The following is a 16703-nucleotide window of genomic DNA, read 5'->3' on the forward strand; positions in this document are numbered from 1 at the left end:
TGGCGGAGTGGCGTGGAGGGGGGTTGGGCAGGGGGGTGGAGCATTGGAAGTTAAGACCAGGTTCAGCCTTTGTTCTCTCTCTCTTACGTCTGGGCTTCACAAGAGAAGGTCACGATTGGCTTGTGGGTTATCTGTCATCTATTTGGCGTGTGCTACGGCCCAAACAGTAGCCTGTGTAAAGTTGGTTTAATAAACCGTCAAGTCGCAAACTCAAGCCTCTGTCTGGACAATTGTTCTTTTATGATCTAGTCAGGTCATTACAATATGTTGCTGTGAAAAGTAAAGGTTTCCTGTATATTCCATTTGTTTTTATCCTACATCTCTCAAATACATGATGTTACAGGTTCCTTACAGGTCCATATCATATCAATTGTTTTTCCAATAAACCGAAATAATACATTTTCAGGGCCCCCATTTAGTGTTCATTCAGTATTGACAATGCTAAACCAAATGCAAACTAATAGAGGAACAGCTTAAACTTCTGATTAGTGAACTACTGCTTTAACATTCAGAACAGTCTAATGCTCTTGTGGTTGGTGACATATCCCCCCCCCCACTCAAGCAGTGTACATATTTTATTGAACCTTTATTTAACTAGGCAAGTCAGTTAAGAACAAATTCCTTATTTTTATTTTACACTGATAGCCTACCTCGGCCAAACCCTCCCCTAACACGAACGATGCTGGGCCAATTGTGTGCTGCGCTATGAGACTCCCAATCATGGGCAGTTGTGATACAGCCTGGGATCGATCCAGGGTCTGTGGTGACGGCTCCATCACTGAAATGCAGTGCCTTAGACCGCTGCACCACTCGGGAGCCTCAAATGTATTTCAATACTCTCTATTGAAATACATTTAACCAAGTGAGTTACACTGAATTTGACAGAGTATTTTTGTGCAATAGTATTTATTTAACGATTTAAGTCACTTATTGTAACAATAGCTTCCTATTAGATGAACATATGAAGGTGTTGCGAAGGCCTTTGTTGATGGCCGAGAACATCCTGACAAAGATGGAGGGTTTTTGTTCCTTCTTCTCGGGGTAAGAGGTGGAGGGAAGACTTTCCTCGGGGGTAGCCGTAACAGCTTAGGCACTATGTGGGGTGCTAGAGACAACCGAGAAAGTTGGCATGAATTTCAAAGTATAAGCCTACATAAATGAGGATTTTTAATTATTTTGTACTCATGTTACTAATGTTGTGGGACTGGGAAATATAGTTTGTGATAAAATAATGAATAGCAGTTGGACTTAATGCAATACTCATCCTGATCTGGAAACCTACCTCTGGTCCTGTGCTTCATCTGCGGACCGGACCTCCTTTTTGTTGAAGCGCTATTTCCAAATAAAGTCTGTCTTAATGGTTGTAATTCTTAAATCACCATAATTTACACAACAGCAATTAACAGGGTGTCAAGTTTTGACCTTAGTTCTTTTGTTATGTCTTTGTTTTAGTATGGTCAGGGCGTGTGTTGGGTTAGTTGTCTATGGTAGTTTTTCTATGATTTGCCATTTCTGTGTTTGGCCTGGTATGGTTCTCTATCAGAGGCAGCTGTCAATCGTTGTCCCTGATTGATAACCATATTTAGGGAGCCTGTTTTCTATTGTGTTTCGTGGGTGATTATTTTCTGTTTTGTGTTGTGTGTCTGCACCAGCCAGAACTGTTTTTGGTCATTCTCTTTGTTATTTCCGTGTTCATTTAATAAATATGGACACATCCCACACTGCACCTTGGTCCTCTTCTCCTTCATACGACGACAGTTACACAGGGTTACTAATTAAAGACAAGACAAGTAATACCAATAATTGGTTTTCATGTTTTGTTGTAAGATACCCATATACAGTGCCTTGCGAAAGTATTCGGCCCCCTTGAACTTTGCGACCTTTTGCCACATTTCAGGCTTCAAACATAAAGATATAAAACTGTATATTTTTGTGAAGAATCAACAACAAGTGGGACACAATCATGAAGTGGAACGACATTTATTGGATATTTCAAACTTTTTTAACAAATCAAAAACTGAAAAATTGGGCGTGCAAAAAATCTAAATACTCAACTAATGAACCTAAAAACTGTCTGGGGTACCGACAAACGGCTAGGCAAGTGTTATAACGGGCCCAGAAGTGTTTTTGGGTGAACTTTCCCTTTAAACAGAATTGTGTCAGAGATGCACTTCCCGACAACCACCAATGTGATTAGTGGGATGCTATTCTGCTCCCGAATGAGGCTCTCAAGTTGATCCACAAGGTCATGGCACAATGAATGAATCTTCTCCCTTGAGATAAGTTCTTCCATCCATGTTAGATCAGTCTAGAGAAGCGATTTGCTGCAACACTTCAGGATCAAGATTTTCAATGATGATACTCACAACATCATTCATGTTTTCACTCAATGAGGCCATCGACGTAATATCATCCCTTGCATCAATACATGTGTTTCTAATTTTTACATTTAAGTCATTTAGCAGACGCTCTTATCCAGAGCGACTTACAAATTGGTGCATTCACCTTATGACATCCAGTGGAACAGTCACTTTATTTGATTACTTATCCTATCCTAGGTATTCCTTAAAGAGGTGGGGTTTCAGGTGTCTCCGGAAGGTGGTGATTGACTCCGCTGTCCTGGCGTCGTGAGGGAGTTTGTTCCACCATTGGGGGGCCAGAGCAGCGAACAGTTTTGACTGGGCTGAGCGGGAACTGTACTTCCTCAGTGGTAGGGAGGCGAGCAGGCCAGAGGTGGATGAACGCATTGCCCTTGTTTGGGTGTAGGGCCTGATCAGAGCCTGGAGGTACTGAGGTGCCGTTCCCCTCACAGCTCCGTAGGCAAGCACCATGGTCTTGTAGCGGATGCGAGCTTCAACTGGAAGCCAGTGGAGAGAGCGGAGGAGCGGGGTGACGTGAGAGAACTTGGGAAGGTTGAACACCAGACGGGCTGCGGCGTTCTGGATGAGTTGTAGGGGTTTAATGGCACAGGCAGGGAGCCCAGCCAACAGCGAGTTGCAGTAGTCCAGACGGGAGATGACAAGTGCCTGGATTAGGACCTGCGCCGCTTCCTGTGTGAGGCAGGGTCGTACTCTGCGGATGTTGTAGAGCATGAACCTACAGGAACGGGCCACCGCCTTGATGTTAGTTGAGAACGACAGGGTGTTGTCCAGGATCACGCCAAGGTTCTTAGCGCTCTGGGAGGAGGACACAATGGAGTTGTCAACCGTGATGGCGAGATCATGGAACGAGCAGTCCTTCCCCGGGAGGAAGAGCAGCTCCGTCTTGCCGAGGTTCAGCTTGAGGTGGTGATCCGTCATCCACACTGATATGTCTGCCAGACATGCAGAGATGCGATTCGCCACCTGGTCATCAGAAGGGGGAAAGGAGAAGATTAATTGTGTGTCGTCTGCATAGCAATGATAGGAGAGACCATGTGAGGTTATGACAGAGCCAAGTGACTTGGTGTATAGCGAGAATAGGAGAGGGCCTAGAACAGAGCCCTGGGGGACACCAGTGGTGAGAGCGCGTGGTGAGGAGACAGATTCTCGCCACGCCACCTGGTAGGAGCGACCTGTCAGGTAGGACGCAATCCAAGCGTGGGCCGCGCCGGAGATGCCCAACTCGGAGAGGGTGGAGAGGAGGATCTGATGGTTCACAGTATCGAAGGCAGCCGATAGGTCTAGAAGGATGAGAGCAGAGGAGAGAGAGTTAGCTTTAGCGGTGCGGAGCGCCTCCGTGATACAGAGAAGAGCAGTCTCAGTTGAATGACTAGTCTTGAAACCTGACTGATTTGGATCAAGAAGGTCATTCTGAGAGAGATAGCGGGAGAGCTGGCCAAGGACGGCACGTTCAAGAGTTTTGGAGAAAAAAGAAAGAAGGGATACTGGTCTGTAGTTGTTGACATCGGAGGGATCGAGTGTAGGTTTTTTCAGAAGGGGTGCAACTCTCGCTCTCTTGAAGACGGAAGGGACGTAGCCAGCGGTCAGGGATGAGTTGATGAGCGAGGTGAGGTAAGGGAGAAGGTCTCCGGAAATGGTCTGGAGAAGAGAGGAGGGGATAGGGTCAAGCGGGCAGGTTGTTGGGCGGCCGGCCGTCACAAGACGCGAGATTTCATCTGGAGATAGAGGGGAGAAAGAGGTCAGAGCACAGGGTAGGGCAGTGTGAGCAGAACCAGCGGTGTCGTTTGACTTAGCAAACGAGGATCGGATGTCGTCGACCTTCTTTTCAAAATGGTTGACGAAGTCATCTGCAGAGAGGGAGGGGGGAGGAGGAATCAGGAGGGAGGAGAAGGTGGCAAAGAGCTTCCTAGGGTTAGAGGCAGAAGCTTGGAATTTAGAGTGGTAGAAGGTGGCTTTAGCAGCAGAGACAGAAGAGGAAAATGTAGAGAGGAGGGAGCGAAAGGATGCCAGGTCCGCAGGGAGGCGAGTTTTCCTCCATTTCCGCTCGGCTGCCCGGAGCCCTGTTCTGTGAGCTCGCAATGAGTCGTCGAGCCACGGAGCGGGAGGGAGGACCGAGCCGGCCTGGAGGATAGGGGGCATAGAGAGTCAAAGGATGCAGAAAGGGAGGAGAGGAGGGTTGAGGAGGCAGAATCAGGAGATAGGTTGGAGAAGGTTTGAGCAGAGGGAAGAGATGATAGGATGGAAGAGGAGAGAGTAGCGGGGAGAAAGAGCGAAGGTTGGGACGGCGCGATACCATCCGAGTAGGGGCAGTGTGGGAAGTGTTGGATGAGAGCGAGAGGGAAAAGGATACAAGGTAGTGGTCAGAGACTTGGAGGGGAGTTGCAATGAGGTTAGTGGAAGAACAGCATCTAGTAAAGATGAGGTCGAGCGTATTGCCTGCCTTGTGAGTAGGGGGAAGGTGAGAGGGTGAGGTCAAAAGAGGAGAGGAGTGGAAAGAAGGAGGCAGAGAGGAATGAGTCAAAGGTAGACGTGGGGAGGTTAAAGTCGCCCAGAACTGTGAGAGGTGAGCCGTCCTCAGGAAAGGAGCTTATCAAGGCATCAAGCTCATTGATGAACTCTCCGAGGGAACCTGGAGGGCGATAAATGATAAGGATGTTAAGCTTGAAAGGGCTGGTAACTGTGACAGCATGGAATTCAAAGGAGGCGATAGACAGATGGTTAGGGGAGAAAGAGAGAATGACCACTTGGGAGAGATGAGGATCCCGGTGCCACCACCCCGCTGACCAGAAGCTCTCGGGGTGTGCGAGAACACGTGGGCGGACGAAGAGAGAGCAGTAGGAGTGGCAGTGTTGTCTGTGGTGATCCATGTTTCCGTCAGTGCCAAGAAGTCGAGGGACTGGAGGGAGGCATAGGCTGAGATGAACTCTGCCTTGTTGGCCGCAGATCGGCAGTTCCAGAGGCTACCGGAGACCTGGAACTCCACGTGGGTCGTGCGCTGGGACCACCAGATTAGGTGGCCGCGGCCACGCGGTGTGGAGCGTTTGTATGGTCTGTGCAGAGAGGAGAGAACAGGGATAGATAGACACATAGTTGACAGGCTACAGAAGAGGCTATGCTAATGCAAAGGAGATTGGAATGACAAGTGAACTACACGTCTCGAATGTTCAGAAAGTTAAACTTACGTAGCAAGAATCTTATTGACTAAAATGATTAAAATGATACAGTACTGCTGAAGTAGGCTAGCTGGCAGTGGCTGCGTTGTTGACTTTGTAGGCTAGCTGGCAGTGGCTGCGTTGTTGACACTACACTAATCAAGTCGTTCCGTTGAGTGTAATAGTTTCTACAGTGCTGCTATTCGGGGGCTAGCTGGCTAGCTAGCAGTGTTGATTACGTTACGTTGCGTTAAAAGAACGACAATAGCTGGCTAGCTAACCTAGAAAATCGCTCTAGACTACACAATTATCTTTGATACAAAGACGGCTATGTAGCTAGCTACGATCAAACAAATCAAACCGTTGTAATATAATGGTAGGGAAGCAATCGTCCAGCCACTCAGTTGAACTTGGAGTTCCTTGGTGTATAGGAGTGTTTTCACATTACTGAGACCTTGAGGCTTTTGCTGCAGTACCTAAATAAAGAAGATAAAGGCCTTTGAAGCCACTACTCCTCCTTATTGGCCTCACTGAGAGATTCTGCACAGATTATTAAAGCAATTATGAAGCAATCTCTTGTGATCTTTGGATGCTCTTGAACATGCACGCTGACTATGTATAAAGACATTTATAGTTAGTAACCTCAAAAGGTGGCCATGGATGTGGTTGAATAAATACTGTTACAATAACCTCATAATGTGGCCATGGACGTGGTATTCATTTTAAGGTTGAATAAATACTGTTACAGTAGTTTGTAAGATGGAGACGTGAATCCGACATAGCAATTATTCATTTGTAGACAAACTGGAATTAAAGCCTAAGACTAAGTCAGTGGCACAGATGGAACTATCCTAGAAGAATATACATCTTCTTCAAATGTTGATATTTGGTTGCGTTAACAACCAAACACAATTCAATTTCCAGTTTGTCTACAAATTAATAATTTATATGGTGTATTCACGTCTCCATCTAAACTAAAAATCCAAGTTAAAGAATTGAACAAAATCAAGTCAAATCCATCTTTAAATGCACTTCAAATCAAGTTTGATTTGATTGTCGTTTTCTTTAACTTTGACTTTTCGTTGAGATGGAAACGTTAATCAAACACATGAATTATTAATTTGAAGATTAAATTTGAAATCAACCAAAGCTTCACACCCTAGGCCTATATTGAAACCATAGCTGTTGATGACTTCCTAAATGCTATATAGGCCTAAATAGTATCATTGATAATATATGAATACATTGGTTACATTTCATTTGCTCTATTAAACCAACCTTTTGGAATGACTTTGATAACAACAGTGAATCAATTTAGTAATTAAGTGGAGATCTCTTAATAATCATTCTCATGATAGCACATTGGTAGTAGTCAGAGACAAATATCAAAGCTAAGCTGGGCTTCTTTAAAACACGGGATGGGACACCAAAGGGATAGCTGTATATACAGTATATTTACTTACCAGTAGGAGGTGCTGCCCAGTTTATTTTATTTTTTTTCTGATAGTGGATATAAGGTTGTTTCAAAGGTAAAAACGCAACATATTTGTCTAAAATGAAAATTGATGACATAATCCTGTGGTTGAAATTTCACCCTCAAGACAACAGTTTATGTTGAATACTTTTTGCAAATCCAATGTAGATTCCAATTAGATTCCACATCACAATAGGTTGACAAATCACATTGAAACAATGTTGATTCAACAATTTTTTACCCAGTGAGATCTTTGCTTTGTATTCTCAGATATATCACGTTGTGTAATGTGTGAAAAGGTTAACCTGAATTGGGAATGTATACAGTGAAAATATTATTTTATTCAGGCACACAGTTGAGATGTGTTTGGTAAACATACGTAACTGTGTTCGTGGATCAACTCCAGCCTATGTTCAATGTCAATGGCAGTGGGGAGTCTTGACCTGTTGAGTGCACAGAGACTTTCCACTGTCAGGCCTCTTGGGTAGACCTTCTTTATTGAACCTCGCCATGCGTTCCTGGATGCTTGCAATGGTGGAGAAATACTGATCCAGTCAGTGAGGGAGAGGTGCAAGCTTCTCTCGCGGCATCACGCTCTTGTATGTGTGCAAGGGCCAGGATGAGGATCTCTATCCGTTATGTAGGAAACCTCTTTCATTATCTTCCCGCACATTTTGGCAAGGTGTACTTTGGTCGTGTTTCAATATAAAAAAAGAGCATGGTATTTATTTTTGAGAGGCTGTGGTGTTAGTGCTTAGTAGTCAATATGATAAACTTTATGTCCAACTTTCTATTAAATAATCATACATCAAATGTATCAAATGTACAGATTAACTTATGTCACATGCCCTCTTGAATAACCTTCTACTTTCTGATAAAAACACAAATTAACATTTTCAGTTGTTTTGTAGTGGATCAGGCAGGTTTGTTGTATATACAGTTGAAGTCAGAAGTTTACATACACTTAGGTTGGAGTCAATAAAACACGTTTTTTACCACTCCACATATTTCAAATTTAATCGTTTACAGACAGATGATTTCACTTATAATTCACTGTATCACAATTCCAGTGGGTCAGAAGTTTACATACACCATGTTGACTGTGCCTCTAAACAGCCTGGAAAATTCCAGAAAATAGGCTAATTTACATTTACATAATTTGAGTCAATTGGAGGTGTACCTGTGGATGTATTTCAAGGCCTACCTTCAAACTCAATGCCTCTGCTTGACATCACAGGAAATCAAAAGAAATCAGCCGAGATCTCAGAAACAAATTGTAGACCTCCACAAGTCTGGTTCACCCTTGAGAGCAATTTCCAAACGCCTGAAGGTACCACATTAATCTGTACAAACAATAGTACGCAAGTATAAACACCATGGGACCACGCAGCCGTCATGCAGCTCAGGAAGGAGACGCTTCGTCTTCTAGAGAGGAATGTACTTTGTCGCGAAAAGTGAAAATCAATCTCAGGACAACAGCAAAGGACCTTGTGCAGATGCTGGAGGAAACAGGTACAAAAGTATCTATATCCACAGTAAAGGACATAACCTGAAAGGCCGCTCAAGAAGGAAGCCAGACTACGGTTTGCAACTGCACATGGGGACAAAGATCGTACTTTTTGGAGAAATGGTCTGTCTGATTAAACAAAAATAGAACTGTTTGGCCATAATGCCCATCATTATGTTTGGAGGGAAAAGGGGGAGACTTTCAAGCCGAAGAACACCATCCCAACCGAGAAGCACGGAGGTTGCAGCATCATGTTGTGGGGGTGATTTGCTGCAGGAGGGACTGGTGCACTTCACAAAATAGATGGCATCATGAGGCAGGACAATTAGGTGGATATATTGAAGCAATGTCTCAAGACATCAGTCAGGAAGTTAAAGCTTGGGCGCAAATGGGCCTTCCAAATGGACAATGACCCCAAACATACTTCCAAAGTTGTGGCAAAATGGCTTCAGGACAACAAAGTCAATGTATTGGAGTGGCCATCACAAAGCCCTGACCTCAATCCTATAGAAAATATGTGGGCAGAACTGAAAAAGCACGTGCGAGCAAGGAGGCCTAGAAACCTGACTCAGTTACACCAGCTCTGTCAGGAGGAATGGGCCAAAATTCTCCCAATTTATTGTGGGAAGCTTGTGGAAGGCTACCCGAAACATTTGACCCAAGTTAAGCAATGTAAAGGCAATGCTACCAAATACTAATTGAGTGTATGTAAACTTCTGACCCACTGGGAATGTGATGAAAGAAATAAAAGCTGAAATAAATTATTATCTCTACTATTATTCTGACATGTCAAATTCTTAAAATAAACTGGTGATAAAATCTGACCTAAAACAGGGAATTTTTACTAGGATTAAATGTCAGGAATTGTGAAAAACTGATATTAAATGTATTTGGCTAAGGTGTATGTAAACGTGTATGTAAACGATTTCAACTGTAGATTGCTCGCTACTGAAAGATTTTCAGCATACCGATTAGGACATTCCTCATTGATCAGGATTTGGAAGCAGATCCACTCCTCTTCCACTCTGTTTTGGTATTTATCTGGAGACTGAGCTCTGGATGAACAGAATGCCACAGATAGACCTGAAGAACTAAATAAATTCGTTTTTATGAATCCGCACAACAAAGAGCACGCTAACCAAACAGTAGTACGGGGAAAAACAATGCTTTAATATAGAAACATCTTGAACATTCTTCAGTGCCATGGTCGGCAGAGGTCTTCTTGGCACTTGATTTCAGTTTGGCCTTCAAGAAAACGATTTCAAATCCCATGTTATTATGTGTAACATCAAGCCGAAGCAACCAATAATTTTGCCAACATAAACAGATAAATTCAAACCTAGAAAATAACACAAATGACCAGAGGATGAATCTTACCTTCCTCTCTTTCTTCTTCTGAGCAACTGGCTCTTCATCCTTTTCCTCCTTCTCTATCCCTTTCTCCTAATGACTATCTTCCAAGTCCTATACAGTGTTCATCACAATGAAAGTAATTTGCTTTATAATCTGTATATAACTATGGATAACATTGATACATGCCATAATAATGATAATATTTTGGTGGGTGCTTATATTTGTCCTATTTCACATGCACAAGTGTGTATTAATATGCATGTGTGAATTGGAAATGTGTTTTATGCATATCCCAACTGTCCATGAGACGCCCTCAGAGTGGGGTCACGGCCAGGGTCTGCTATTTTCAACAGCAACTCTAGAGCAGTTGCTTAAGGGCACATCAACAGACTTTCCACCTTGTCGAATCGGGTATTCGAACCAGAAACCTTTTGTTTTTTTTCTGTGTTTGAGGAAGGGGAAGAGTGGACCTGAATGTTGCTAGTTTGAATCCAGCCTCGGCTATAAATAACATTTCTAAACAACCGCTAGTCTCCAAAAGTGTTATTTTTCACATTTGTGAATTAAAGATCTCCTGAGTTCATGGAATGATTAAGGTAGCATAATCATAACATCTAAAAAAAGTTATTCTAATGAGGTTGGTTTATTACTGTACTATACTCGCGTTACTCTGTTTATGAAATTAGTATCTTAAATTAGTTATCTGTTGAGGTTTCTTGTGGACTGCATATTACCTGATCTAACTTTAAATACATCACATCCCACTGAGCACAACATCTATTCCACGTTGGTTCAACGTGATTTGATTGAAACGACATAGAAACAACATTGATTCAACCAATGTGTGCCCAGTGAGATGTTTGACAATTTACTTTGAGAGCCACATATGTCATTAAAAGTGAAGAATTATTGACCTACAATAAAAAGTGATTCAAAGAATTGGTTGAAATATAGAAACAGGTTAATTAATGACAAATCAAATCAAATTGTATTTGTCACATACAAATGGTTAGCAGATGTTAATGCGAGTGTAGCGAAATGCTTGTGCTTCCAGCTCCGACCATGCAGTAATATCTGACAAGTAATCAAACCTAACAATTTCACAACAACGACCGTATACACACACAAGTGTAAAGAAATGAATAAGAATATGTACATAAAAATATATGAATGAGCGATGGCCAAACGGCATAGGCAAGATGCAGTAAATGGTATAGAGTACAGTATATACATATGAGATGAGTAATGTAGGGTATGTCAAATCGAATCAAATCAAATCCAATTTTATTTGTCACATACACATGGTTAGCAGATGTTAATGCGAGTGTAGCGAAATGCTTGTGCTTCTAGTTCCGACAATGCAGTGATAACCAACAAGTAATCTAACTAACAATTCCAAAACTACTGTCTTATACACAGTGTAAGGGGATAAAGAATATGTACATAAGGATATATGAATGAGTGATGGTACAGAGCAGCATACAGTAGATGGTATCGAGTACAGTATATACATATGAGATGAGTATGTAGACAAAGTAAACAAAGTGGCATAGTTAAAGTGGCTAGTGATACATGTATTACATAAGGATGCAGTCGATGATGTAGAGTACAGTATATACGTATGCATATGAGATGAATAATGTAGGGTAAGTAACATTATATAAGGTAGCATTGTTTAAAGTGGCTAGTGATATATTTACATAATTTCCCATCAATTCCCATTATTAGAGTGGCTGGAGTTGGGTCAGTGTCAATGACAGTGTGTTGGCAGCAGCCACTCAATGTTAGTGGTGGCTGTTTAACAGTCTGATGGCCTTGAGATAGAAGCTGTTTTTCAGTCTCTCGGTCCCAGCTTTAATGCACCTGTACTGACCTCGCCTTCTGGATGATAGCGGGGTGAACAGGCAGTGGCTCGGGTGGTTGATGTCCTTGATGATCTTTATGGCCTTCCTGTAACATCGGGTGGTGTAGGTGTCCTGGAGGGCAGGTAGTTTGCCCCCGGTGATGCGTTGTGCAGACCTCACTACCCTCTGGAGAGCCTTACGGTTGAGGGCGGAGCAGTTGCCGTACCAGGCGGTGATACAGCCCGCCAGGATGCTCTCGATTGTGCATCTGTAGAAGTTTGTGAGTGCTTTTGGTGACAAGCCGAATTTCTTCAGCCTCCTGAGGTTGAAGAGGCGCTGCTGCGCCTTCTTCACGACGCTGTCAGTGTGAGTGGACCAATTCAGTTTGTCTGTGATGTGTATGCCGAGGAACTTAAAACTTGCTACCCTCTCCACTACTGTTCCATCGATGTGGATAGGGGGGGTGTTCCCTCTGCTGTTTCCTGAAGTCCACAATCATCTCCTTAGTTTTGTTGATGTTGAGTGTGAGGTTATTTTCCTGACACCACACTCCGAGGGCCCTCACCTCCTCCCTGTAGGCCGTCTCGTCGTTGTTGGTAATCAAGCCTACCACTGTTGTGTCGTCCGCAAACTTGATGATTGAGTTGGAGGCGTGCGTGGCCACGCAGTCGTGGGTGAACAGGGAGTACAGGAGAGGGCTCAGAACGCACCCTTGTGGGGCCCCCGTGTTGAGGATCAGCGGGGAGGAGATGTTGTTGCCTACCCTCACCACCTGGGGGCGGCCCGTCAGGATGTCCAGTACCCAGTTGCACAGGGCGGGGTCGAGACCCAGGGTCTCGAGCTTGATGACGAGCTTGGAGGGTACTATGGTGTTGAATGCCGAGCTGTAGTCGATGAACAGCATTCTCACATAGGTATTCCTCTTGTCAAGGTGGGTTAGGGCAGTGTGGTCGAGATTGCATCGTCTGTGGACCTATTTGGGCGGTAAGCAAATTGGAGTGGGTCTAGGGTGTCAGGTAGGGTGGAGGTGATATGGTCCTTGACTAGTCTCTCAAAGCACTTCATGATGACGGAAGTGAGTGCTACGGGGCAGTAGTCGTTTAGCTCAGTTACCTTAGCTTTCTTGGGAACAGGAACAATGGTGGCCCTCTTGAAGCATGTGGGAACAGCAGACTGGTATAGGGATTGATTGAATATGTCCGTAAACACACCGGCCAGCTGGTCTGCGCATGCTCTGAGGGCGCGGCTGGGGATGCCGTCTGGGCCTGCAGCCTTGCGAGGGTTAACACGTTTAAATGTCTTACTCACCTCGGCTGCAGTGAAGGAGAGACCGCATGTTTTCGTTGCAGGCCGTGTCAGTGGCACTGTATTGTCCTCAAAGCGGGCAAAAAAGTTATTTAGTCTGCCTGGGAGTAAGACATGTAAACATGATATAAAGTGGCATTGTTTAAAGTGGCTAGTGATACATATATTACATACATTTTTTCATTATTAAAGTGACTTGAGATGAGTCAGAATGTTGGCAGCAGCCACTCAATGTTAGTGGTGGCTGTTTAACAGTCCGATGGCCTTGAGACAGCTGTTTATCTGTCTCTCGTTCCCCGCTTTGATGCATGTGTACTGACCTCGCCTTCTGGATGATAGCAGGGTGAACAGGCAGTGGCTCAGGTGGTTGTTGTCCTTGATGATCTTTTTGGCCTTCCTGTGACATCGGGTGGTGTAGGTGTCCTGGAGGGCAGGTAGTCTGCCTCCGGTGATGCATTGTGCAGACCTCACTACCCACCTTTATTTAACCAGGTAGGCAAGTTGAGAACAAGTTCTCATTTACAATTGCGACCTGGCCAAGATAAAGCAAAGCAGTTCGACAGATACAACGACACAGAGTTACACATGGAGTAAAACAAACATACAGTCAATAATACAGTATAAACAAGTCTATATACAATGTGAGCAAATTAGGTGAGAAGGGAGGTAAAGGCAAAAAAGGCCATTGTGGCAAAGTAAATACAATATAGCAAGTAAAAATAGAAATAAAAATAATGGGGTGCAAAGGAGCAAAATAAATCAATAAATTAAATACAGTTGGGAAAGAGGTAGTTGTTTGGGCTAAATTATAGGTGGGCTATGTACAGGTGCAGTAATCTGTAAGATGCTCTGACAGTTGGTGCTTAAAGCTAGTGAGGGAGATAAGTGTTTCCAGTTTCAGAGATTTTTGTAGTTCGTTCCAGTCATTGGCAGCAGAGAACTGGAAGGAGAGGCGGCCAAAGAAAGAATTGGTTTTGGGGGTGACTAGAGATATACCTGCTGGAGCGTGTGCTACAGGTGGGAGATGCTATGGTGACCAGCGAGCTGAGATAAGGGGGACTTTACCTAGCAGGGTCTTGTAGATGACATGGAGCCAGTGGGTTTGGCGACGAGTATGAAGCGAGGGCCAGCCAACGAGAGCGTACAGGTCGCAATGGTGGGTAGTATATGGGGCTTTGGTGACAAAACGGATTGCACTGTGATAGACTGCATCCAATTTGTTGAGTAGGGTATTGGAGGCTATTTTGTAAATGACATCGCCAAAGTCGAGGATTGGTAGGATGGTCAGTTTTACAAGGGTATGTTTGGCAGCATGAGTGAAGGATGCTTTGTTGCGGAATAGGAAGCCAATTCTAGATTTAACTTTGGATTGGAGATGTTTGATATGGGTCTGGAAGGAGAGTTTACAGTCTAACCAGACACCTAAGTATTTGTAGTTGTCCACGTGTTCTAAGTCAGAGCCGTCCAGAGTAGTGATGTTGGACAGGCGGGTAGGTGCAGGTAGCGATCGGTTGAAGAGCATGCATTTAGTTTTACTTGTATTTAAGAGCAATTGGAGGCCACGGAAGGAGAGTTGTATGGCATTGAAGCTTGCCTGGAGGGTTGTTAACACAGTGTCCAAAGAAGGGCCGGAAGTATACAGAATGGTGTCGTCTGCGTAGAGGTGGATCAGGGACTCACCAGCAGCAAGAGCGGTTGCCTTACGGTTGTGGGCGGAGCAGTTGCCGTACCAGGCAACCGACAGGATACAGCCCGACAGAATGCTCTCGATTGTGCATCTGTAAAAGTTTGTGAGTGTTTTTGGTGACAAGCCAAATTTCTTCAGCCTCCTGAGGTTGAAGAGGCGCTGCTGCAACAAAATAATACATAAAAAAACGAAATACTGCATAGTTTCAAACTCAAACTCAACTCAAGTTTCCTAGGAACGCGAAGCGAGGCAGCCATCTCTGTTGGAACTCAGCTGCCTAAAATGTTGTTTTAGAGCTACAGTTCATATAAAGAAATTAGTCATTTAAAATACATTCATTCGGCCCAAATCTATGGATATCACATGACTGGAAATACAGATGTGCATCTGTTGGTCAGATCCCCCCCCAAAAAAGTAGGGGCCTGGATCAGAAAACCAGTCACTATCTGGTGTGACCACCATTTGCCTAATGCAGCGCGACGCATCTCCTTCGCATAGAGTTGATCAAGCTGGTGATTGTGGCCTGTGGAATGTTGTCTCACTCCTCTTCAATGGCTATGTGAATTTTCTTGATGGGAAGTGGAAAATGCTGTCGTACAAGTCAATCCAGAGCATCCCAAACATCCTCAATGGGTGACACATCTGGTGAGTATGCAGGCCATGGAAGAATTGGGACATTTTCAGAATCCAGGAATTATGTACAGATCCTTGCGAGATGGGGCTGTGCAATATCATGCTGAAACGTGATGGCGGTGGATGAATGGTACGACAATGGGCCTCAGGATCTCGTCATGATATCTCTACATTTAAATTGCCATCGAACAAAATGCAATTGTGTTCGTTGTCCGTAGCTTATGCCTGCCCATATCATTACCCCACTGCCACCATGGGGCACTCTGTTCACAATGTTGACACCAGCAAACCGCTTACCATACACGCTGTCTGCTATCTGCCCAGTATAGTTGAAACTGGGATTCATCCTGAAGAGCCCACTTCTCCAGTGTGCCAGTGTCTATGGAAGGTGAGCATTTGCCCACTGAAGTCGATTACGATGCCGAACTGCAGTCAGGTCAAGACTCTGGTGAGGACGATGAGCATGCAGATGAGCTTCACTGATACGGTTTCTGACAGTTTGTGTAAAAATGATTTGTTTGTGCAAACCAATAGTTGCATTAGCTGTCCAGTTGGCTGGTATCAGACAATCCCGCAGGTGAAGAAGCCAGATGTGGAGGCCCTGTGCTGGCGTGGTTACAAGAGGTTTGCGGTTGTGAGGCCAGTTGGACGCATTGGCAGATTCTCCAAAACAACATTTGAGGCAGCTTATGGTAGAGAAATGAACATTAAATTCTCTGGCAACAGCTCTGGTGGACCAGCTTCAGGGGAGTCATCTGTAGGTTACCCAGAACCAGGCTGTACAGCTATATGACAGACACTTCAAAACCTTGTTCCTTATGATTTTTTGACTTTCCGTTTTGCCATTTATGAATGTGTTATTCAATGCGTTTCTATGAGCTATAGCAGTAAAGGCCAAATTCAAGATTTCATAAAATATATTTTTTATATATATACTTTTTAGACCTACATGGGTCCTAAAATTCTAAATCAAATGACTAAACTATACACTTTATGACCATATAAAAAACAATTCCATGTGTTAGCTTAGTCTTAATATTTACTGCGATTGAAGGGCTTAGACCATTAAAAAACAACTTAAGACATACATATTCAAGACAGCTTTTAATGTTTGATTTTCTTAAAGTCTATATTTTGCATTAGTAGGTAATGTTTTGATGTTTCTACTTATTGATGTATTGATGCTGTTTTGTTTTCTACATTGTGCATTGAGCATGGGAAATGGGCTCTACAAATATTGTCATTATTATTATAAACTTATTTTCAATGGTCCCATAAATCTAAAACCACAAACAATTTGGCTCTACACGAATTACAGCACTACAAGTCATCCATCCATAGCGCAGGGGGACAGGCACAGGCCTCCA

Source organism: Oncorhynchus keta, chromosome 12 (assembly GCF_023373465.1).
Source record: "Oncorhynchus keta strain PuntledgeMale-10-30-2019 chromosome 12, Oket_V2, whole genome shotgun sequence".
Lineage (NCBI taxonomy): Eukaryota > Metazoa > Chordata > Actinopteri > Salmoniformes > Salmonidae > Oncorhynchus > Oncorhynchus keta.